General features: G+C 40.5%; 1 protein-coding gene across 15 annotated transcripts in view; it reads right to left on the reverse strand.

Moving 5' to 3' along the window:
• The window catches only part of LOC122885814 (poly(rC)-binding protein 3), a 68,756-nt gene extending 42,963 nt beyond the window's left edge, over nt 1-25,793 (reverse strand). For 5 of the 15 annotated variants that reach the window (XM_044217488.1, XM_044217487.1, XM_044217481.1 and 2 more), the window contains exons 1-5: nt 25,474-25,793; nt 4,129-4,190; nt 3,868-3,935; nt 1,541-1,646; nt 1,106-1,227 (exon numbers count right to left, since the gene is read on the reverse strand). The gene's annotated coding sequence lies outside the window, so the exon portion shown is untranslated. Of the gene's footprint in view, nt 1-921; nt 1,080-1,105; nt 1,228-1,540; nt 1,647-3,867; nt 3,936-4,128; nt 4,191-25,107; nt 25,155-25,473 lie in introns of those variants that run through there. The other 10 variants (XM_044217486.1, XM_044217484.1, XM_044217485.1 and 7 more) reach the window with 6 other exon arrangements.
• Nucleotides 25,794-26,851: the final 1,058 nt, after the last annotated feature.

Genomic DNA, 26,851 nt, shown 5'->3' on the forward strand with positions numbered 1-26,851 from the left:
ATGTGGTGAAGCTAAACTCTACATAGAACTAAAATTATGATACGTAATCATTGTTTCTGGGGGAGAAGCTTAAAATTGCCCCATGGAGTTATGTTTACATTGTGTTTCTCACCAAAATGCACTGTGTGTATCCTTGAGGCCTAACAAACATGTTATGCCACGTTTTTGAAACCTGTTGCTTACATCCATGCTAACATTGGCTAGTAGTCAACTTCTTCCTTGGTTTTGCTGCCATTACTACATTTCCTGGCACTTAACTGCCACAAATCAGTGGAGGAGTGTGAAACCATTAACAGGAATGTGTATCGCAATGCCTACTAGCAGTCAAAATCTCCACAGGGGCTCTTTAACTACAGCTAATAAGCTCTATTGTTTAAACAAACCATGGCTATCTGTCAGCTGCTACACAAACAAGAAATACACTTACAAAAATTACTCACACATGATGCGCACAACAAAGTCTACTGTGTCAGGTTGATTGGGTTATGGTTTCTTGGTCTGCACCCAAGTTTGCAAAAAGCGTTCACATTACCAAATGTTTAGGCCAACCACTACCGGATCAAGTCCAAACTACCAGTGTGAAAGAACACTAAAAGCCTGAAGCTCCTGGGGGATTTAGGTTAAATGAAATGAAACTGTGTTACAGAGGCTAGTGGAACAGAAAAGAGATGAAGTTTGGAGTGACAGGAGCATATGCCTTGTTACTTTATCCAACAGTACAGAAAACTGAGAAAGGTATTTAGACAGACTGAGACAGGCAGAAAATAGGAAGATAAAGAAGAGGTAGGAAATTATGAAAAAAATGGTGAGCATTATTTGATACCATTATGATGATATTAAACATATCTTCTATTTATGGGCAACTACACATATTTTCCACATTGTATCAGTTATCTTTGCCTACCAACCAAACAAACTTACATGATTGGAAGTCCACTTGAAAATCATCTGATGCATGTCAGCATCAGTGGCACAGCCCTCATCAACCATCATCCAGTCTAAAATTTCAAAGCAAGGACGCCTGCTTGCTTAAACCTCTCTGTTATGGAAGGGAGAGAATCCCATCAATTGGCCATTGACAGATCAAATAAGTGTCCTTACTCACCAGATTTGCGCTGGGTGTTGTGTTCCCAGGGCATATAGGACACCAGAGTAATGTGGTCTCACACAGACGCAGACCAGTTCATCAGCCTTTGGACTTCCCTTCAGGTTGATAGCCAGCCCATGCTAAAGCCCAATGAAAAATAATAGATATGAAAAGAGTGATTGCAACAGAGAAATAAGAAACATCTTTAACAGGTTTGTGTTCATCCAGTTCATTTGCATTTGATTTGTACTTTTGAATGGTGATTCTTCAAAATGACGGAACACTACAAAATCGCTTTTTGTAAAACCTGGCTTGTTTTTCTTGGTAAAGCCTGTGTTTCTGCACAGGATCGATACATTTTGAAGCAACCACCAGCTTTCAATCAGAATAGAGCAACCCATCAATCATGTTCACAGTGTGTGCAAGCAATAACAATAAGAAGGTGTGTCTGACCGAAGAGGGATCCCAAAAGTCTCCTAGGTTTTTTCTTCCAGGTCATGTGACCTGTGGCTGGCGGCCTTCCAGCAGAATGGGTAGACTGGACGTGTGGTAGATACGCCTACACAGATCACAGGGTTCAGACATGAAAACATGATAAATTGTGGTAACATGACAGGGTCTTTTCACAACTAGGTATTAGCTGAATCACGGGGATCTAATGGATAAAATCGTATGCGGTGGTGAAAGAGGAATTCTGATTGTTTTCTCAAAGTTGCATCAATTGCATTTTGGCCACTGTCTTTCAGATACACAGCCACCGCATAACCCTGGCTTACAAGTTGTTATGACTAATGTGTCACCAAACAATTACCTACTTACACACACACCCACAGTGCTACATTAGTATTCATTTGGAGTGTTGTGTTTCTAGCCATCTGACACATCTAACAAATATCTGGGTGGTGGAGTCCCTCATTCGTCCATATTTCTACGAAATATCTGGGTGTTTATGTGACAAGATTCCCCATTTGATTTCCTAGTCACTACCTTTGTCTGCTGTTTGGTGCTGGGCAGGTAGTGGGTTCATCCAACCCTGTGTCCTAGAAATTTTTAGTTTGTTTTTTTGTTTTTATTAGTAAATAGTTTTCCCAATTACATTCGCTGCCTGGATTATGTTCACAGGTAACGTTTTTTCAAATGAACAAAGTGCTACATTCATCTACTGCACTGGATTTGCAGGGAGGTGGATGGTGGCCTTACAAATTGCAGGACAGACCAGGATTTGCATCCAACGTGTGGTTAGGTTTAGGCCACGAAAGCACTTTGGTTAAGGTTGGGAAAGATCACGGTTTTGGTTAAATGTTAATAAACACGTTGTGTCTCAGGTCACTGAGGACTTTTTTTGTATTAAACTAGACCATGATCTTTCCCTAACTGTAACCAAGCACAAATGAGTTGTATATAAATATAATTTCCAGCAGACAGGATTGTTTTTTTTTGCTGGAAACAGCTGCCTACAGTGGGTTGATAATAGCTGCTTTGGTAGTTAATCATTGTCATTGTTATTTCATCATTATGAGTGACCCCTTTACCTTTCACTTGATTCAATTAATAATAATATATACAGGTTAAGTGTAGGCCCCTTACAAAGTGATACTTTGCATTTAATATTTTCGATGGTCCAGATGGTTCTAAAGCTAAATACTTTGTATACTGGTGGGAACTAAGGGTGTAACAATCTGAATCACTCGAAACAGCAAAAAATTAATCGAAACTATATTCCATCCGTCTTTTTACTGCTGCAGTACTACAGTTTTACTGATACTGCTGTTGTTGCCAACTGTTGGTGATAATGATCTCATGGCTACTCATGTACTGCCATTATGGCTACTGCTGTCACTGTCATAACTGTAACTTTACTACTGCTAAGAGCAACGTGTGTGCTCACTGTTCAGGCTAACATTAGTTAGAGACACACGTTTTAGAGAATCTGGGTAGAAGTTTTCAAAACTGGAAACACAAGTTGGCCCTCCCCTTTCGACAGCAAAACTAAACTCTTCTCTTCTTGCCAACAATTCCAACAACTTTCACTTGCCATGAATCATTTTTTCATTGTGGTATTGTTTGCGTTTAACTTCAGTAAAGGATTTGAGGACTCTGTTCCACTAGTGATAATTGAGTTGAGGTGTAAAGTTGTATAAAATGCAAACACTCAAGTAGCTTATGAATGTAGTCGAATTGACTACTTGAGTGAATGCACTTCATTACAAACTCATGGAACATAATTCATTACTTCAGATATCTTCTTTCAGAAGGAACATTTGTGAAGATGCCTGAGGATCTTCTGTACATGCAAAGGTTCAGTTAAAAAACAATTTATATTTTGAACAAAACCTTTCTAGTATTAATATTCAGCATCACAAGATTTTCTAATATCACTGTAATGAAAACAATTGTAATTGAATGTGTTTGTAATGGCCATATGATGCATAACAATTTATACACATTCTGAATCATTGTAAATTCTAATTAACCTGTGGAAATCTGTGGCTGAGGCTCACTTAACCTCTATATAATTGATAAATGTACTTTTTAATTCAGAGGCCTGCATTTGCATTTAAATATGTGCATTACAAAGGCTGCTCCTTGGTTAGGATTCTCCACAAGTACAAGCCAAGTGTGAAGAGCATAAAAGTGATTCAAAAAAACTGAAACTGGTGGGTGGATTGTGATACTTGCTGTATATCTTTTGAAAAATTTGGAATTTTCAGATGTGAGGATAAACATTGCACCTTTTACTGTTTGTGTTTAGGGGAATCAAATTCAATACAGCCACTTACGTTGCTGCGCCTGACCAGCAGAAGCCTGTTAAGATCCAATGAATTTTGTGGAAGTGGATTTAACGGATCTGTTAGAGAAAGAAAGAACACTGCTTTAAAGGCAATACTGAATATGTGAAAGCACACCATGCACTCCTCTGCTGTTAGAATGAATTATTACATTATCATACTGCGTGAAGTGAAGGCATGAACGGTCCAATTTTGAATAAAGCCAAAATTAATGAATGATTCATGAGTGCAAGCTGTGCTAATGTTTCTTACATTGTGCAGTTGAGTTGTTGACAGACAGCACTCCAGGGGAGGAGGGGAGAGGAGAAGGATTCCTGTGAATGAGATTCATTTATTAATTTTGGTTTCAGTGTGACTTCAGGTTTGTACAGTAAATGCTCCCTCCGTCGCCATCTGTCTACACCCCACTGATTAGTGTGAGTACATAGGCTCATTCTTTGCCAGCCACACCCAGCTGTACAATAAATAAATACACACACACACACACACACACACACACACACACACACACACACACACACACACACACACAGCGTTTGAGTTCCTGTGCGCTGCCAAGCCTCTTTTCTTTAGAAGGGGATCACTGCCCTCTGTTGGTGCTTCACATGACAAACACCATTCAGTAACGAAAGGTGATATAAGAAAAGTAAGAGGATAAATGCTTATATTACAGTTATATTTATCATTAGTGATATGATGCAAATTAACAACCTGTGAAGATTATTATTTTGATAATTGATTAATTAAGCAGTTTTTCTAGCAAAAATCGCCAATTCCAGCTTCTTAATTGTGAGGATTTGCTGCATTTGTATGTCTTATTAATTGGAACTTGAACATTAACGTCATCACCTCCAGCTTTAGGAAACTGTGATGGGCATTTCTACTATTTTCTGACATTTTCTTTGAGACGATTAATTGAGAAAAAAAATCAGCAGATTAATTGATCATAAAAATTGTTAATTGTTGCAGTCCTACTGAAGTGCATTGTTTAGGGAACATGAACAGGTTTTTAAATAATGAAGATGTGTGTTTTATACATTAACATAGATCAGTCCACACAGAATCCCAGCCAAACTAGCAAATGACGTACTCATACAGAATAGAACTAGTCTGAGAAAGACACTGCTTACATGTCTGAAGCCTACACCATTTTTGAGTTTAAAACTCAAAGTTTTTGAGTTTGAAATAAGAGCAAAAGTAATTTGTTAAATACTTCAAGTATTACTCTGGAAAAACACTCACAAATAACAAGTAGAAAAGTTCTCAGGATTAAATATCGGGTTAATATATGCAAGTCTCTTCGGGGCCTTTTAATAGTTTTAGAATAGTTATAATATGCGTATATCATACATCATGAGCAAAAGACAGAAATGGAGCAAGAGAGAGTGCATAACCTCACATAATAATCACACACACACACACACACACACACACACAGACAGATAGATAGACCCACTAATCTTATCCTCAGAAGCGGGGTGGCAATCTGATCTTCCCTTAGCTTCAGTACTGCAGCGAGGGCTGGGTGGGGGTGTGGAGGTCCCCAGAGGTGAAACTCTATTAGCAGGCAGCATGAAAGTCAATGAAAAGGACCCCAGTGTGCTCCAGTCCCCTGACAGTATTAATGTTTAATGATATCTAAAAAGGCTAATACTCATCCCCTCCTTTCGCTTTTGCTTTTATCCTCTCATTAAATATCCTCACAATATCATCACCTCCTCAGATTAGAGCACTGACCCCGTCTACTGAAGGACTTGCCCTTCACTAATGGTAAACGCATCTCTCTCTCTCTCTCTCTCTCTCTCTCTCTCTCTCTCTCTCTCTTGCACTTGCGCACACACATGCACACACAAAAGCTTAACGTAGCATGGATATGCAAAATAAGCACAGAAAATGATCTTTATAGTTTATACCAGGTGTATACAAATGCGTAACTCTGTGTGTTATAACTGTGTCTTGTTTCTGCTAGGGGATTCATTTAAAATAATACTCGGCCCCCGGTGGCTGCCACTGGTGACTCCCAGGCACCAGTGGCAGCAATGAGCGTTTAAATCTGTGCGTGAAGAGGAAATTGTTCATTTGTAACTACAGCTCAGGGAACCAGGCAGGCTTTTTGCCATATGTATTAATTGCAAAAAGAGGGAAAACGAAGTAAAACTATGAAAACTGAACATGACACACATTCAGCAAAGACTGTGACTTATCACAATTTGAACATTAAGTCCAATATTTATTTGAAAGCCACCAAGATAAATATCAAAGTATTCATTTGGTGCCATTCATGTGTGTGAAGACTCACCCAGACAAAGACACTAATGTGGATGAGTTATGGAAAGGAAGCAAGTGAAGCTTTTAGGGCATACATGCTGGGTGAGCAGCTTTCACTGGAAATCATCACAGCAATCCCCTGTGCATAACATCGCCTTAAATTTCACTTTTTGCCAGCAGACATTCTGTCAGTCAAATGGTATTCTTAAATTACTAGCCCACATTCATTTGCTGCTGCAAGCTAATGTTGATGATGTGTAAAAAGCTACTGTTGATAAAACAGTAACTTAACATGTCTGGATGCGCTCACAATAAATATGCGTAAACAGAACTGTTTGCAATGCTAGCAAGGTTAGCTAATATTCCAAAAATTGAGTTGATAAGGTTTATTAAAAGCAGATTTAGACTTTCTTAAAAACTTTTTGCTGTAAAGCCAGTTTGAACAAATGCAAGGACAAAATCAATTGTATTCAATCTGACAAAACACTAAAGGAGAGTAGATTAAAAAAAATGAGTCAGATAGCTACCAATTTGACTTTTTGTACATCAGTATGCAAAATATGATATGTTGACAACACAGGAAGGATTGTGCAGTGAGTGAACAGTGCAGCTCTAGTGCAACGAGATAACTTATGAATTGACAATCTATAATTAAAATTGAAATGAATTGAATTAGACAGTGCAACCAACAGACCGACATTGCCTTCTCTAGAGCAATGCAGCTAGCATGGCTAAAAATCCCATAATCACATCATGTAACCCAACCACTTTGAATAGTGTGCTGTGTGTGAGCTGGTCCAGAGAACCTAGAGTTCAGTCAGAAACTTTTAGGACAGTGACACTTTTTTGTTGTTGTGTTGGCTCCGTACTTCAGCACAGTACATCTGAAATGAAACAATGAATATAAGGTAAAAGTGCTGACGGTGGATGACCAGTGCATGATTGTAGCCCCTTCATACATAGTTATTACGTTACATTTTTGGTGGCATCATCCTTTGCTGTCACTGACTGACTGAGGTCTCTGACCCAGAGATATCAGCAAACACTTGGGTAATGCTCTGCCAGGCCTGTACTGCAGCCATCTTTACTTCAGGGGTTTGGGGCCTGCAGTCTGGTCTTCAGCAAGTGAAACACAACAACTCCTTAATTTAACAATTCCTCAGTAGCCTTGTCTGCATGTTTAGGATCATAGTCCTGATGCATTTGCTAAGTATTAAAAGGGCTGCCAGTCCTACACTGTTCACCCAATATGGATGTGAACTCTCCGAAGCTGAAAGTCAGCACTTAAACCTCATAATCACTGTGTCATATCAAATTAAATGTGCTGGAGTGGAGATTAAACTGTGAAAAGTAGATCAATGACATTATGTTTTTTGACTGTATTGTAAATATATACTATTCGGGTCAGCAAATTTTCTTTGTGAATCTGTGAATATTCTCTCTTTCAGAAGCTGCTAATTAAGTTTTTTTTTTTTTTTTTACATGGGGCATTCAAATCTTGTTGGGACTACACACACACTATACAGCACCACAATGAAGCAGTGCACTTACAAACACAGATGTACTCTCTCACACACACACACAGCAAAACAACCACAAATGCACCAGTGAACATGTGCGCACACACCAGTACATTCTCAAGGACGCACACGCAAACACACAGTGCAAGCAGGCAAAAAGTGTAAAGAGTAAAAGGTTATGCCTACAAACGCAGCAGCAGCACTGAAGTGGTCACTTTCACACACAAAGGCCAATCACAGGAGCTTAGCCCATCAAGCTTTTTAGCTGCCGTGCGGAAATTCTGAAATTGCTTGTTTAGTTAACCCCGTGTGCTACTAACAGAAATGTAGTTCCATCGCTCAAGTCTGTGTTGTGGGAAATGCTCTGCTTTGAAGTCATTTAGAGGGAGACCATTCATTGTGTGTAAGATGACTAGGCCTTGTCATTTGTGAGGAGGGATTAGTCATGCTGTGTTTATTGGAGAGGGTGCATCAGCTTTCTTGACTGCTGCATTTTAGGGATTTTTGCTTCAGAGGTGTTTTTGTCAGTCGCCGAACACTGACACTGTAAGAGAACAACATATGAAAACTTTAGCGTTAAGCAAACTCTACAACTATTACACAGTTAGTAAAGTTGCATTATGCCTTCATAGAGAGTTAAAGTTCCTCGAACTTTGATGTGCCTCGCTGTGTCACGTCATTAAGTTTATGGAGTTCTGCTCTTGCAAAAAAATACCTTCAGGATTTAGTTAGTTGTGGACCAGAAGGAGTACATGTTCTGTGATTCCTTACTTAAGGTGTGTTGTGTTTTTGTTTTCAAGATAGTTATTGTTTTCTTAAAGGACAGGGGCAGCCTTGCAAAGTGCATGTGGGGGTGATGCTATTTAAAAGCGAAGTTGTAGTGAATGCAGAGTCACAACAATTCTGCCAGCTGAGTTGGGCCAGTCCACCTCTGCCTTTTTAGTCTCAGTCTGTCCCTGCATTACAGCTCTACATATAAACATTTTGAAACCATATTTTATCTCATTTCCCAATGACATTAATTATTGTAAAATAATGTATAACATACATACAGTATATGGTTTATTAAAGCCAACAGCATGCTGTACTTTCATTTTCACTTGTCTATACAGCATGCAGTATCCACAAAACCACATCATGCGGCACCTGACAGTACTTGACATTTTTTACAAGATGGATATAGGGATATATAAAATCGGAGTAGCCAGTAGCCATTAGCTCCAGTGTTGCAAATGAACAGAACAAATTAAGCTAGGGAATTAGTGTACTTTTGTTGATTGTTTTGGTTTATTTAAGATTAAACTAATAAGTTTCACACTGACACCATTTTGAGATGCACACACGGCGCACACACCCCACTTCTGTGTGGAGTTTGCATGTTCTCCCCGTGCCTGTGTGGGTACTCACCCACAATCCAAAGAAAGGTTAACTGGTGGTCTAAATTGCCTGTAGGTGTGGTTGTGAGTGTGAATGTCTCTATGTGTCAGCCCTGTGATTGACTGGCGACCTGTCCAGGGTGTACCCTGCCTCTCACCCAATGTCAGCTGTCCAGCCCCCTGCGACCTTCTAAGGATAAGCGGTTATAGATAATGGATGGATGGATAATGGACACGTGGTGGGCAGAGAAGTGAAAACTGCAGAGAAAAGTACTGCAGATAAATATGACATTCGTTGTTCAGCAGGCTGCATGAACATAAAAGTGATAGATGGAAAATGTTCAGGGAAACATCCCTTCCAGTACAGAGAACATAATTATATGCATCCAGTTGTATAGAAGCATGTACTGGGGGCTCTCTTTAGATTACACACTGGGCTTCTCTATCAGACTATCTCATACCCATTTGCAAGCAAAGAAATAGACCCAGTTCAATAAGGCCAGTGCTCACGGGCCTCCAGCACAGACAGTGTTTTTCTCCTGCTGGGCAACTCCTTCACAATGAAGGAACAGTGCAAGTTGCCCTTAATTACTGCACCATAATGAGCTACAGTTATTCATAATTATTCTGTGAGGGAGGAGACACACTGATGGTTCTGTATGTAAAATGAATCGGTTTTCTAATTTTTCTGAAGAAAAAAAACACGTACAAGAGTGATTCACAGGTGTCCAAAGGCTGTTTTCATGTCCCGCGTGGCTCATGTGGCTGATAATTATACTTACTAAATACTGTATTGACACACTTGCATATGAGTGAAACTTTTTTCCAACTTTTTTTCTGGATAGATATTAATATGCATGCTTCTTGTGGATGTGATCATACATCAGTTTCACACTTCAAGTTTTGTAATTTAATCATAACACTTTGAATTGAAATTCAATCAAATGTTAAGGTACCTAGATACAGGGAATTACAAAGAGTAAAACTGACCTTTTTATTTAAATGAATATCACATGATTCATACAGCCACCCTGCTATCCATTACACATCACTTCTGTTTAAGACTAGTATATCTTGAAAGATGATTTAGATTCTCAGTGGGGCCACTTGGTTACATAAAGGTTAAATGGGGACAACGTGTCCTGTTGGTAATAGAAACAGTTGATCATGTCCTGCATGATGTTTCAATATCATCTGTACTGTAAAAACTTTACACAGAATGAATATGGATCTGATTTGATTTAGTCTACTGGGACACATTTATGAATGTTACTTTTTGTTCCCCCCCCAAAAAAAGCATTTAATTGAAACATTTTATTATGGATATATGTTCAAAGTGATCACATAGTACCTTGGTTCTGGAGTGCCCATCCAGACACATTGCTAGTTTATGAGGAGTAAGACTGCTTCCTTGGTTGTAGGTTGCTGCTCCACTGCACAAAGCATCAATGTAAGATAGATGGATGTGTTTGCATAATCCTCAATTAAACTGAGAGGTAATTTTCATTTTGTTAGATATCCCTTCTTTGACCCTCCTCATTGTGTGTGTGTGTATTATGTGCCTGTGCTGTGCATGCATGTGTGCAAGGCCATGTTTTTATCTGTGTCTATTGCACGCCTCCATGAGTTGCAGGGAAGGGGCAAAAAGCAATCGGCGAGGCTTCAACTGGAGATGGAATTGCCAGTTGTATATCTTGACACTGGACATATTTATGCCCAGAGAGGCTCTCCTTTCTGCCTGCTCATCACAGCTACTGTCGGGTGGTGAACTGTGTGTGTGCAGGGTCTGTTTGTGCTATGTGCTTGTGTTGATAAGAGGAGACCTGATGCATGCGCATACTGTATGTAGTGTCCGCATCTTCCTATTTGCATGTTGTGTTATGTGTGTGTGCTTTTGACCAGTGTGTCCAGTGTCCTGTACCAATATGGTACAGGACACTGGACACACTGGACACACTGGACACTGCCAAAGCATATTGTACAATATTTACAATCTAAGTATACCAATGCAGGATGTAAATGAGATCAATAATTTGCACCGTATGGTATTCACTATGCTGCATACAGTGCTAAGGGAAGCAGGACTTTCTATGGCATAAAAAAAAAAATCTACAGACCGGCCTACCAACCCAAACCTGCCAAGAGGAGAAGATGGAGAAAAGCCCCCTGCTGATCCTGATCCTTAGCCCCTCTAACAGTACACACAGTCAGCAGTGCCCTCACACAATCTGCACCAACCAGTTTATGGACAGGCACAAAGAAAAATAAAAGTATCAATCACTGGACATCATCAAGAAAACTGAAAGTAAGTTTCAATGCGTTTTAGCACTGAACAGACAATAACAAGTGGACCCCAGGAAGAGTAGTTGTTGCCAGGGCAACGGCTAATGGGAATCCCAATAAACAATAAAACATATAGACTGAGTGGGCACGACCTGGCCATTGAGACTGATGGATGCAGAATAACAGTTAGTTTTGCCAAAAGCAAGAGGCAGAGACAGAGCAACACTTCCTGCTACACTGCAGTCTGTATAAAGACAGAAAGACCACGTTCTTACAAAATTCAACATTTACCTGGAGAAAAAACTGGCGTAAGAACTGTGAGAACGCATACACAGCGAGGTGTAGACCAGTGCAAGTCCAGCAAAATTAAAACATATTCCTATTCCACAGTACAGCATGCTTTAGTCACTGTTCTTCAGCTGAAGAAAAAAAAACATACATTCCAACAGAAGCATTAAACTATGTCACAGCCTGAAGAATATCCACACGAAACAACACATGACACTGTACTAAGCTCCATTAAAATTCTCTTTCTGATTTTTATGTAGTCTGTTTTTTTAATTATCATTACATTTAATATATCAAATTTTATCCGTCTACATATTTTATTTAAAGAGTAACTTAACACTGAATTCACTTCTTTGAGTTAGTGAATTAAATGTACAGTCACTTTATTACATTATCTATTGATCCTGGTCCCTCTTTGGGAGTGACGAGGACGGACAGGATCAGGAATGAGTACATCAGAGGGACAGCTCATGTTAGATGTTTCGGATAAAGTCAGAGAGGCCAGATTGAGGTGGTTTGGACGTGTTCAGAGGAGAGACTGTGAATATATTGGTAGAAGGATGCTGAGGTTGGAGCTGCCAGGCAGGAGGTCTAGAGGAAGACCAAAGAGGTGATTTATGGATGTAGTGAGAGAGGACATGAAGTTAATTGGTGTGAGTGAAGAGGATGCAGAGGACAGGGTTAGATGGAGGCACATGATTCGCTGTGGCGACCCCTGAAAGGGAACAGCTGAAAGGAAAAGAAGAAGAAGATTGATCCCGGTCCCATTTTATAGTGTTTATTGCAACAGAAGTTATTTTCCTTTTTTCCAGAGAAAAAAAAGCCAGTAATTCTGTCCACTTGAAACCCCAAAAATCAGTGAAAAAATTGATGCGGTACCCCAAAAACTACCAGGTGATGTCATGTTCATCATTTGTTTTTTTTTTACCATAGTAATGTCTACATTGTGGATGCTCAACCCTGAGGGATGTGCAAATGTGCAAACTTGGACTCAATGTGACTTGAATGTTCACTATTCAGTGGACATTCAAGTCACATTGAGTCCAAGTCAAACTACACAAAGGACAAATGCAGAGATAAATGACGAATATGAGCAAACTGAGGCCTGTCAGGATCATTGTATGGGCTGTTATGTTGCTGTGTCTAATAAATCACCTTTCACACTGGATATTTAGATCAGTTCATCCTTTGTGACATCTGTGTGAATGAGCATTGAGACACAGAGCTTTGAATACAAATCACACATTTCTCAAAAACGATGAATATTATTTTGTTTGTATTCTTCTGACATACTGACACCTCTCTAATCACTTTAATCGAATCAGGTCAAGGACAATTACCCACATGTTTTTGCAGTACGCTTTTGTTTTTCAGTGTGTGTACACACTGTAATGTGTGAAAAAATCAATGATTGTTTAGTCCTAGAATACAGTATAGAACTCATTTGAATGAAGCATATTTCCAATCACAGTGCTTGAAGAGCCAGAGTCTCTCACACCTTAACATTTCCCATCTCTGCCAAACCCTGTTTTAAAAGTGCTTGCAGTATCCCCTGCCAGCAGTTGGGGGTCACCCAAAGCTTATTGTTGTTTGCGAGCTGCACAGACGAATTTTGTGTTATCAGCTGTGACAAGCAAGTCGTTCAATAAATAAAGTTTCACCACCGATTTATTCCAAGATGGGCAGTCAATCACAGCCTGCTAAATCAATTTTATGACTTTTCTTAGATTTACAGTCACAAGTCTGTTTCTAACGGGCACGCCATGTATCCTGCAAGCATGGTGCTCTTTGTGAACAGATTTCTGATTGAAACTTGTTCTTTTATTTGTTCTGTTTCTATCATTTGTGGTGTTTATTCATCACCGACCATCTGTTTCTGAATTCTGATACAAGAACAGAATTGATGTTGCTCTTCCAACCAAATAACTGTTTAATCTGAATATATAAGGCTTAAGTAAGAGCGTTTTTCTTGTCTTCAATGAAGACTAAGGCACAAGTGAATGTAAATCTTTAAAAGACATTGTCAATGTTTTTTTTTCCGCCCAATTATATCACTGTAATTATAGTTTAGCTTATTCCTAATGCCTAATGAGTAACATTAATGTAATGCCTGCAATAGAGGAGCCTTATCAATCCTGCATACATCTCCAGCAGGAAAGAAGCAAACTTCCTCATTGCTCTACTAATACAGCAGTAGCCCAAGTCCCAGTTTCATATATTTCTGTTTAAAGAGAATTATATAATGTGCCTTATTAAGCTGTATAACATATCCCAATTCAATATAAATACACAGTCAGCCAAATGAGTTTCATGCATCATGAGACATGCCCCTATATGTGCATGGAAATTGCACAGCTGTTTTCCCCCTTACTAGTACAATTTTTCTGCAGATGAAAAGTGCCAGCTTTAATAAATCTGATAAATTACCGGTTGCAAACTGTTGACCAGTCAATTTTTCTGACAGGGTGTGTTACCTGATTTTCTCCTTTTTGTCAAGACATACTGCAAATGGAGCTTGATTGCTCCCCAAGGTGGTGAGTTACAGATTTAATGATGTTTAACTAACTCAGCTTTCTTTTTTCCCAAGTGAATTTACTCTCTCTCTTTCGCTCTCTCTTCTTCTCACCATCAGGTGCATACAGTATCATCACTTCAAATATCTTTGGCATGTATGTGCAACATTTCCTTGTTACTTAAAGCTGCACTGTGCATAGCCTAGAGGTCTAACAAACATGTAAAACTTTAAAACTTTTTTTTTTAAATTATTTAAAATCCGACATTGTTAACATCTATGTTTGATAGCTTGCAGTCGTCTTCCTCCATGCTTTTGCTGGTGCATTGCTACATTTCCTGGCGCGTTACTGGCACCAACAGTAGAATAGCATAAAACGACCAACAGGAATGGGAATCACGTCGCCACATGCCCGTGTGCATGCATTTGCGTCTTCATGCACAGTATAAACAAACAGGAACCCACTAGTAAAAACACTGCTTCATAGCGCTACTATAGCACTAATAGTTGCAATGTATCTAGCCAAAAAACGATCTTATTTTATTTTCATATTTCGCCCCCAAAAAAATGCACCAATAAATAAAGGCACAACCCCTTAAATTGTCTTGCAGCCCCCTGTGGCGTTCTGACCCTGCTGTTGAGAACCCCATTGCTAAATGGTAGATAGAATATGATAAAAGACTGTTTGATCTAACCACATTAATGAGGTCAGTGGCTAAGAAGAGCCTTTGAAAGCACTGGCGCTCTGATGTACATGCAAATGAATGGAGCTACACATTAAAGGTAAAATTGTTCAAATCCCCCGAACCTTCATGCTGTTCGTTGCACCGCTGAACAGATATTAGGAAGGTAATGTGCAGATTTACAAATACTGTAGTTACTTCAGGAGACTTCACTATGTGAATGTCTTAACAACTCTGTGTGGAGCTATTATATGCCACTTAGCTAAAAGAGCCAATCATATGTCATATATAGGCTCAATGTGTGTGTGAAAATGTGTTTGTATCTTATGTGTGTGTGTGTGTGTGTGTGTGTGTGTGTGTGTGTGTGTGTGTGTGTGTGAAACAGGGGAAGCCTAATATCCTGCATTGTTAAGCAGCATTTGACATCTTCACACCTTCAGCATAGAGCCTTTCCTTAACATAAAGACAACACTGAAAGTCTTTGATGTTCCAGAGTCCTTAACCACTTAATCCCAATGGGGGGGGGGGGTTTAAGAACATCCTACATTTAAAGTTGTTTTTGTAGTTTTCCACTCTCTACACGTTGCACACACACACAAATACACATATATTTTTGACATATTTAGAGACATGTATGTAGTACTTTTGTAACTTAACATCCATGCATCTGTGATTTATGCCATGGATATTTCAAAGGGTTTCCTAGAATTTACTCAACCGGCAGAGATCAATTAACCCTTCAAGTAAATACTCTGAAATTCCCCCAACAATTGGAGATACAAGGTTTGCACATGACAACTGCAATATGCTCATGTGTGGGGAAATGGTTGTGGGGGGTAATCATGATGTCATACGGCTCTCCCTCTTGCAGAACGACAAAAGCGAATTAGCTGATGGATCAAGTTCCATCAAATCTGGGTGCGTGGAGATCACACCATGCTGGTTAAATAATCTGCTTCCACTTTTGATTCGCCTGCAGGGAAACAGATTGTGGCTCAGCTCTCGACGAGCTCTGCAAAGTGTCAAAAACTCAAGAGGATGTTCTTGTGCTTCAGTTGATGTCACAATGTCAATACACAGAGGACACACGTCGCAGAATGTACATTATTATGAAGGTTTTGTGTCTACTAATTAAAAGTGAATCTTTACACCTGATTCAAGCTTTCAACAAGAGGAAGATGCTGGGTTTTTGCTGTCTCAATTACTGTTGCCATTGTTTAGTGCTGATCTGAAACAGGTGGTGTGGGTCTCGCATAGGCCTGAAAAATGTCATGTCTCCAATGTCACAACACATGACAGAGAGGAGATAAGAGGACACGGTAATGGCGTGCAAACAAGAGAGCAAAGATTACAAGGCAGGAGAGAGGGAGTGCCGCTGTTGCACACCAAGTCTGGTACAATATCTGAGTAGTTGCACTGACACAGTTTCAGTATTCCATTAAATGAATAATAGAGGAAGAAGGGAGGGTTAAGAGCCTTTCCTCTTTCCTAATGTGGAAAACGAATCAAAAGACAGGGAGAAAGGAGCGTACAACAAGGCTCAACTGTAAGGTGACGTTCTTTTGACAGTTAGTTTAAGTTAATGCACACTTTCAGCATTATTTTGGTGCATCCAGTCATCCAAATGTTACTCCTAATAGTACATGCTGGAATTCTTAAATGTCTCCTGGAGGTCTCTGAAATTTTTACTGATTAATGAATTAGGTTGAACATATGGGGAGGTGGAAAAGCGCAGCACGGGCTAATGGGATTTTAAGCTCTCCTTTTTCAGACCTGCTCCATTGCATTATGGCTGCTCTCCCCATCAAACCCACTGCCTAAGACGCTGAGTACACACCAATGGCAGCAACCCGGAGAAGTGTTTTCTCAAGCTCCTAAAGTGCTCGCCTCCTTTTCTACATCTGCTTAAGCACACTGCTGAGTTCTCGCTGACTTAGCAGCCTGTTCTGCGGATGCTTCGGGAGCTGCACAAAAAAATGTAAAAATAAAGACAACGTTCAGGAAAAGTGTGTCAGGGAAACAGAAAGTACAGCAAAACCATTCCTTCTCCTCTAAGATAGGAGGATGACAGTAGAAAGAAGAGCCAGATGAGAGAGATTGAACATGGAGAAATATAAAGTTCACAGCAGGGTTAATTGACTTGTTGCCCATGTAGTGAATCCCCAGCCTAATAACCTAACAACAGGAAATAAGAAATCTACATCTTAATTTAGTAATCTGCTGAATTCCTGCCATAGCTTTTTCTGACAAGTTTAGCTTTTGTCTGTAATACTCTGAAATGTGATTGCATAGATGATTTTCTTTATGTCTTATCTTATTGACACAGTATTGTTGTATTGCCAGTAAGGCACCTTGTAATAGATTCTAGAAGTGCCATGCAAATAATATTTGATATGTTTCAGTTCAAAAACAAGACAAAGATGGCTCTTTTATTTGCAGAGTACATGCCTGTCTAGTCAAAGCCTGATTAGCTTATTCTTCTGTGCCATAGAGCTCCATTGTTGTCCAAAACCTATAAAAAACACGAGTTGCCACATCATTGCATTGGATGACATGTTCCTTAAATTGTGAACATGAACATGGGTGCCATAGTTTATTTTGAGCCAATCCCACATTCACAGTCCTGCTGGTACTAGTGCACCAAATCCGTGGCTGAAAATAGTTCCCCACAAACACACTATTTACTCTTGTTTGAATAATGCTTGCCAAAAACAACAGAGCCTAGCTGTCTTTTTTTTTAGCATACAAAAACAAAGTATATATTTTTGACCTGTAGATTTACATCTTCAGTAGGAAGGCACGAGCTTGGGGCTGAGAGCCACAGACAGTAAGGAAGTATTAAGAGATGACAGTGTAGAATATCTGTGGTTTGTCTGTAATCAAACCACCAAATCAGTCTACCTAAGACCTATGAAAGGCAGTTGAAGTGGCATTTTATGCACTCTTCTATTGTACATGTCCACAATACCAGCTGAATCACTAGGTAAGCATCCGCTGTGTCTGTTCCTGCCTCAGCCTCCAGCTGGGGCCAATCTGTTGGTCAGGTGTGGCTCAGTGGTAGTAGCCATGGCCATGCCAGCAAGCTGAGAGTGCACACATACAGAAAGGGGCAGCTTACACTGCAGTGCAACCCATAACACACAACAGATGCAAAATATCCTTGTGGCAATTCATTGTTACCATTATGGAATGTTTCTATATATCCAGAGTGACATTTAAATGGAAACACAAACATTCTTGAGAGTCTGAATACACAGAAATCAGATTAACCTTTCTCATTACAGTAAATGAACACAGACAGTGATGCGGAAACTATAGTGCCAACACAGTGCCGCTGTGCACTGACAACAGAACAGGGATGGCGAAAGACATACTTTAGATGGCAGCTCCCATTCAGTGAGCACCCAGTAGCCATGTCAAGAAACATAGTATAATTAGCTGTGATGACAAAACAGCACTGTTGTATATCTGATGTCCTCCTCGAGGGGTCAAAACATCAGGCAGCCACAAATGCGTTAAACCCCACTGGAGGGACTTTCCCTGTGGTCCACAGTGTAGGACAATACACAGCTAGCCAGCTCCATACAAGAAGTTGCGAGCGAGGACCCTACGCTGGGTGGATTATGTCTAAATAAAGCCTCGGCAGTGTATGAATCACTGTGTCACTGATCCCCTCTGCTTTCCAGACAACAGGTTTGCCTTCTGCAAGCTGTCACTGGCTTTCCACTCTTTCAAATAAAGAATAAAAGGGGAGAGGGAGAAATCGAGACTGTTTGAGGGTGGGGGTGGGGGGTGGGGGGGGTGGGGGGGGGGGGGGGTTTGACGTTCATCACTCGAGTGCCGTGGCTTAGCCTAAGAGGCTTGAATAATCATTATGTTAAGCTGTCAGGCTGTACGCTCGCACCTACCACACGCTTACAAACTCCTGGGCGCTTTTTAATCAAGCAAAAATGCTGAGAGGCAGTGGCGAGTGCCAAGAGCCCAGGCTAAGAGATGAGCTTTAGAATATCTGTTACACTTTCTCCTGACATCACCAGACGTGCATTTTCACTGTAAGCTGCAAACACGTCTGGTTTTTTATTCTTCAAAGAGGACACAGTGAATTTTCTGCATGCCTTTATTTAATGTGAATCATCATGTTCAGTGTATCTGTCTCATAGTACGACAATTCTCTGCACATTCTACAAATAGATTCCACATTCACTGTGAATGAAGGTGTAATCTAGCCTACATTGTTTTGGTAAAATCCAGCCAACTGTACATTTAACATGTTGTCATGACCCACTGCACTATATGTGAGACCCTACTGTCAGCAGCAGGTGCCAGCATTCCCCAACTGACACAGAGTCTGATTTTGATTATGGACATTGATTACAAAATCAAAGATGTCAGCTCTATGTTCTGCCTTGGCTTTACCATAAGCCAGTAGATTTATTCCATTAAAAACCTGCTTTAAAGTGCTATTGAAAAGTGGATTGAAAAGTCCCCCCAAATGGTGCATTCATGTGCAGCTGTACAGTTTGAGAAAATGGCTCTTAATCAGAAGCTAGCTTATAAATGCACTTCTGTTACAGCTGATTCTCTGCACTTCAGTGTGTCTGATGTGCCAAATTCTGGTCTGTATGTGCAATAGAAATCAACTGTCAAAGAAACCCTTACTGTGGTGAGCCCCTGACTTTTCATGTAGCACCACCATGAGGTTGACATTTTTGTTTTTAAATTAAATGTCTCCACAACTAGTTCCGTGACATTTAGCAAATGTTAGCGTGCTAGCACACTAAACTAAGATGCTGACGATGGTAAACATTACTGAATACCTGCTAAGATGATCAGCATGTTAGCATTGTCATTGGGACCATGTTAGCATGATGTTAGCATTTAGCACAAAGCTGTGCTTAAGTACACCCTCACGGAGATGCTAGCTTGGCTGTTGACTCTTAAGGGGCAAGTGTGTCAGAACACACCTTCCCAACATCGGATTGGTGAGGCTGTGTCCGACCATTTCTGTAACTTTCCTAAAGACAATGCGACATTCACACCCACTTCACGCTGTGATTGGTCAGCTGTGCAGAGGGGAGAAAGCATCGGCTGGCTTTTCACTCCGCCTTCCGGTGTGGCCATTAGAAACAGCTAGAAACACTGCTGATTTCCAACGAGGTCAGACAACACGTCTTAACAAACATTTTCACAGAATTCAAGGGAAACCATCACACCCTTCCTGTCGTTTTAACCAAGGCAAAAATACTCTGCACAAAGTTTACTGTGCTCTCCATTAGAAAAACAATGGAAAGACCTGTAGTTGAACTTTTGACCTCTGATTTAACTCTATAACATCTTAAACCAAAACACTATCACAATTTGGAAATGGATCCAATATGCAAACACATGTCAGGCTGGATCCCAGCCAGAGTCACACGTGCACATTCAAGCTCTAATCTAATAAAAAACACAAGGCGAATTCTGCCACAACACTCCTCCATGGGTATGTGCATAGTTCTTTGATCACTACAGCTCTCTTAACTCCAAGCCAACAATAATATTTTCTTGTCACTTCCCCACTTGAGCTGGTTCTCCAAACCCCCTGCATTAGCGAGTATAAAAATAGCACTAACACAGGGGGCAGAGGGTCTGCCTATTTATGACCATACTTCACCACCCAGAGTGATGCTAGGAAAGCAGCAGGGAAGGCTAAAGCTCTGTTCCTGCTCCACCTTTCCCTTCTTTACCCCCAGCCTCTTCCATCTTTCCCCTCCCAACTCTTCATCCTCTCTCTGATTGATCTCGCAACTCCTTCACTAGCTTAAATGACATTGGCCAGTGGCTTTGCACAGAGACAAAAAGGCCCTCGGGTTTCACAGATCATAATTCTCTCCAATAGATTCAACTTTTAAAAGGTGCCATGTTCAATTTCAGCCTCTGGCAATACATCACACCCCCAACCTTCGTATTCTGTTATGAATTATGACACAGGATAGATTGTTTTTTAAGTTTACAGCCCAGCTCAGTGACAGAGAACTGCTTACCAATCAAGTGAGTGTGACGGAGGGAGCGAGGGGTAAAAAACGGTCAGTGGCCGCAGGAGTGCCCAATGGATCGTTTGTACAGTTTGCTATCTCAGTGTCTGATCAGCTGTGTGTTGATCCTGTGTTTGATTTCTGTGCATAACTGTACATGCACATACTGTATTATCTGCTAACTGAAAGTCAAAACAGTCACTGACGTTAAGTAGACTTTTTTTAAAAAACACCCGCTGTTTTCAGGTGGAGCTGGGAAGATGGCTATGGGTGTACTCATTTGTATTGCCACAGCTTGTCAAACTAGCAAACCAGTGGACACAAGAAACTGCATTGCTGAGCATGGTCACTGCCCGACATGGAGCTACCACTCTCCAGTAATCATTTGTTTTCTCATTGTAATGAAGGTGGAAAATGTTCACCTAGCAGGTCTACAAAAAAAGGAAATGCAAATTAGACACAACATGAACGGATGAATGGGTTTTAAGATCAAATAATTTGCTTTAATGCTGAACAGTGGCGTCATAATAAGGTTGCTGTGCTACTGATGGTGTGATTGTTTAAAGGTGGGTGGGATGGGGGAGTCTTTGACCTTAAACTGCCCAGGTTCAATGGAGGTCTTAATCCAGCCATGACTGTTTTAATTTCTTTTCTTTTGGACAAACTTTATCGCCCTTAGGTGCTGTGCTTCGAGCCAGGTGGTCTGTATAATTAATCAGGTGATCACATCTCACATGTCAAAAGAATATGGTATACAAACCAGAGTGACAAATTATCTAGGAGGATCATACCATGTCTGCATCAATCTAAACTTACATGCTAAGCCATGTGTCTAACATATTAAGCAGGTGGAGATAAAGAAAGACTAAATATTGACTTTGTGGGAGTGGCATATAATAGCGTTCTTACAGAAAGAACTGAGGTGGGTAAAGCAGCTCAGAACCTGGTGTTAACAGAAGTTATTTGACAAATTACTCATTGAAAAGTCTGACTATGAAAATATACAAAATATATTAAAATGTATGAAATCTGAAAAAATACCAGCCAAAAAAGTCCTAATAAAAAGCCAATAAAAAGTTGAAGTAGATTTTTGATTTGACTCTTTAATCTAATTTTCAAATGTTCTAATATTCAAAATAAAAAACTGATAAATCCCCAGATTTGGTAACATCTTTCCCAGAAAGATGTAACTAACAAATAACAGTGTTTTCATATAGTTCTTTTGAACTGTGTTCATATTGTCACATTTTGGGCTACAAGTTATTTAAGATTATTTATGACCACATCGTGGTCATAATGACATTTCATTTGTACTAAATCTTTTAATAAAACCCTGTAATGAGTTAAAAATGTAGGTTTAATAAATGTGCCAAAGGTGTACACTAAAAGTATTAAACATTTTAGTTCACTAAATTTAATTCATAGACAGCATGAAACTTTAATTTAGCCCATTAAGAAGTCCTAGTGGGAAAGCAGACACCAGTGTACAGTTAGAGTTACAGTTATATTAACGGTAAAGTCAGCACCCAACAGACCAAACACAGTAATTCCTCTACAGCCCCTTTGTCTGTGTCCATTTGCCGCATCATTCTGTGACAGCTACCGAGAAGGCAGCCAGTCAGCGTCAGCGGCCTTGTTCACACCGAGCCAGTCCCTACACAGGCGACTCCCGGCACACTCTGTGCCCTGAGCCAGGCCAGCGGGAGATCCGGAACGGCTCGAAAGGGCCAAGGCACAAAGGGCCAGCTGCTTGCAGAGCGTTGGCTTTACATAGAAGGAAGCAGGGCTTACTGAATATACTGGATACATGTGATCCATCTTTTTATAGTGTAGTTGTTCCAAATGGAAAATTAGTGGTGGAAACAGGAACACATTGAAAATGAATTTTGATGAAGAAGTTCATAGAGAATATATGTATTAATATATAATTACTCAGGATTCACTTGAATAATTATGAGCAAGTAGCCCATGAGACGCATGGCATCTTCAGTTTGAATCTGTCTTTTCTCAGTGACGTGAAAAAAAAAAGCCTGTCTCCTCACATTTCATATGCTGCCACTTCAACACTTCATTTGTGTGTTTTGCTCAAATCAATTCCCAAACCTTCACAACACCTAGTGCCCTAAACTGACATCTGTGGCATTATGTGATGCAAAAGTGTAAAACTGGTCTGACATGGCGAGCCACAGTCATTGTGTGCATTGACTGCATGCAGCTCAACTTTAGTTTAAAGCAGTGGCTTATGGAGGCATGCAAGTGCACGAGCAGGAGTGCAAACTCTTCACCAAAGCTCATAAATATCTCATTTTACAAGGGATTTTACGTATGCATTCTTATGAGAGCTTATACTGAAAGAGCTGTGCAGTAAGTGTATTAAACATGGCTGCTGGGCTGATATGGTGAAGAAAAAAATGACTGCTATGAATGTTATGTTTGGAAAGCAATGCCAATTTATTTTCTTTCATAGTTCTTTAGTTTTCTCAGTGAGTTTTCTATATGCATTGACAATCCTTGACTAAACTTGGACTATGTTACTTATGACGATTTAAAGAAATGAGTCAATTTCAGAAGGTGGCTAAGTTTTGTGACATTAAGTTGTCACAAACCTGAATGAGAATGAAATGATTTTTTTAAGCTTTAGTGGGAAAGAAACTCAAAGTCAAAAACTAAGAAATAATTGTCCTTCGAGACTACACGTCATCTGTTCATTCATGAAAATACAACGTTATTCACAAAATACAGCTGAGTGCCTGACTTAAGGAACTAAAGTCAATATGCCAAGTTTGCTTTTATTGGTCACACTTACATTTTTCACTTTCATTTGTATTTTTGTTCAATGAGCAATGGAACTTTGCATCCAGCCTGGACTCCATTAAGGTTTAAAGGCGTCCTATCAACATGCTTTTTTTTGATGACACATGAACATCAGAGAGAGATTAATATGGGGAGGATGAGCAGTTGTGACTTTGCTTTAGCTTTTGGCCTTGAGCCAGCTGAGCAGCTGAGGGGTAGTGCAGACACACACCTGCGTGTTTCTTCAAGAATTCAATTTACACGTCCTAATAAACTAACCCAACACCTGAATGCATGCATGTATATGTGAATGCTGCCAATAACATGATAAATATGCTCTTTATTGACATATTTATGGTCAAAAACATCATAAATATGCATAATCGAGGTGTCAGGTTTTTTCATTCAGTTGTTTCCTCACAAACTATCACAATAAAACTATCACAATAAAAGCCTTTCAGTGAAAGCTGCTCTCCCTTGAGGCAGCCCTATTGGGAAGACTCTCATTCCCAAGAGACTTTCTCACAGATGCTCGTTTTGTCTAAATTAGAAAATAATTATCACAGAAAGAAAGGTCAAACTGTCTGATAGAAAAAGCCAGTTAAAAAGTCACAGGCAAACTTAATATGATTGCATAATGAAAATAGTATAAACATGCAAATTAAGATGCCTTAAATGAAGCAGTATACCTGACCTGTGATATAATAAAGAGTTTTTAAATTGAATTATCTTAATACTTTGAAAGAGTAAAACATCCATGGCTTTGCAGACGATTTTTGGAATTTAGGTGCCATTTACAAATGCAAATAATGTGATAAAATAATAATGTGTGATTAAAAACCTCCTCCGCATCCACCTTTGCTCCTCAGTCATATTTAAACACCCACCTCCTCACAAAAAAACCTCCAAAGAAACAAAACACCACATCAGGAGAAGCATTTCTTCAATTGTTCACATTATTGTGAGGTCCAATTTTCAGATATGTGGCTTTAAAAACCCCGGGCTGGCAGTATTGATGTCTAAAGCACTTTAGCAGTATCTCTTTCTCCCTCACAAATACACACATGCATACACACACTCCACTTCCCCTTCCTGGTAAAGTACAGGATGTGCGGATGGAGAACTAAGCAGTTTTTTTTTTTCTCCTCTGCTGTTGCCAGGAATGCTTTATGGGCCATGTTAATATTGGAGTTCTCCTGCTGGAAAGATTGCTTGATTCAATCAAGCAAGTCACTGCCTTGTAAAGTCATTCTACTTTGTGCAATGTCATGCGTTCTGGAGCCAGTGGACTGCCCTGTGTTCTGTCCCGGCATTAGGGAAGTGGCCTAGCGAAAGCACGTGTGCCTGGCACGTCAGCGCCTATAAATAGCCATCACCAACTAACATAAACACACAAAAATCAATTAGAGATCCTTTTTCCATAACCAAAGTACAGCATGTCGTCCTTGTCAACATGTGCTCCGGGCAGACTTAAAAATAAAAGACTTGACTCACTTTCCCAATGAATTTGCACACGCTGAAAGCCAGAGGGTATGAGATTGCTAAAGACATGAGGAGAGAAGATGAAGAGATTGTGGGTCAGAGAGGGAGGGGGGAGTTTATATCAGGGCAGAATATCGGAGGAAGAAGAAAAATACATGACCTCACTGATATTATCTCCTGCAACTGTGTCACTTTTGTGAGAGGGACAGAAGTGCTGCAGGGAAAACTTGAAATATGCATACAGGAAAGACGGAGACGCTAGAGAGAACAGACACAACTGAGTATAAAGAAAACAAAAACAGGAGCAGAAGAAGGAGAGGAGAGGGCAGGAAGTACTTTTTAAAGCCTCAGTGCAGGCTGAAATAAGCAGAGTCTTACCTGCTCAGAGGTTATGGTTGGTGGGACGGAGAAGTGAGGAGAGTCAAAGGGTCCCGGGGTGGTCTGGGTGGTAGGGGGTCTCGGTCTGGCTCGAAGCAGGGCTGGAGGGTGGTCCAGGAGAGGGGAGGAAGGATGGAGTGACAGGGAGCAGGGAGACGGGGAGGCTAAAGGGGGGAGAAGAAACGCTGCTTGCCTCTCCCTCCCTTACTCTCTCTCTCTTTATCTCTTTTCTCCCTCCAACACACACACACACACACACACACTCGGAGGCAGACACCAAAACCCCGAGTCACTCAGATAATAGGCAGAGAAAGAGTCTTTACATTTACACGCTCTGCCACAGGGGGAGGATGGGGTGAGCTCTCCTCCCACTCTCCTCTAGGCAGCCAATGAGAGGCGGCACAGAGATGTCCAGGCAGCCAATGAAAGTGGAAGCAGCCAGTGCCTTGCCCCAGCCAATAAGTGCAATAGCTCATATCCAGTTGAAATAATTACAATATGGAAGGAGTCATGAAGAGCTTCCCTTTTGAAGGACAGACCAAGCGTTGCACTCCAGCCAGTGAGAGTGATTTAGGGCTGCAACAGACATTAGAGTGATTAGATTCTGGGCCACTTAACTTAGCACAATATCACTGCATGCTCCTCTGCAGACCTGGCAAAAACCCTGCCGCCACACAGAAAAACACGCTTCAGTCAGCTGGAGTTTGAGAATTACTCATGTACGATCAAACAAGGCACACATGCACGAAGACGGGAACACATGATGACACATACGGGCATGTGCTCGAAATTCACTGGCTCTCACACACACACCCACATAATCAATCCCCTTCTGCCACATACAGTCCATTTACACTCAGCCTTCAGCCTTCTTCATCAACAACACTGAGCAGAGAATAAGAACAAAGTGTGAAATTTCATCAGGCGTTGTTGCTCATATGTTCACTAAGGAGCGTACTTCACTTCCACAAGTCTTATTTTATTTCCCCCCCGCTCAATCGATGGTCCTGCCAAGCGCCCAGCTTGATAAATGATCAATGGTGAACTGTCAGGTTGAGGAATTAAAGGCACATCACTATTCCACTCCTCATTCTGCACAGGGAAGTGAAGGAAACACCAGTTATAATGTTTCATCAAAAGCAGTGCAAAGAAGCTGTACTTTTCCGTTGTTCTTTTTGTCAGCTTTTCTGAGGGATGGAGGGAATTCTCAGGGGCCGCCAGCTGTGGGGGATGCAGGCTTTTTATATATTGCTGTGAAACTCAGCGTTTTCTTCGTGATGTTCACAAGGTCCAACAATAACTTGGCTTCGCCGTGAAAAGAGAGTCCTCGAGGAAAATGAGCCATCCATTTCTAAACCGCTGTTCAGGGTGGTGGGGG

The sequence above is a fragment of the Siniperca chuatsi genome, linkage group LG12 (assembly GCF_020085105.1).
Source record: "Siniperca chuatsi isolate FFG_IHB_CAS linkage group LG12, ASM2008510v1, whole genome shotgun sequence".
In the NCBI taxonomy this organism is placed as follows: Eukaryota; Metazoa; Chordata; class Actinopteri; order Centrarchiformes; family Sinipercidae; genus Siniperca; species Siniperca chuatsi.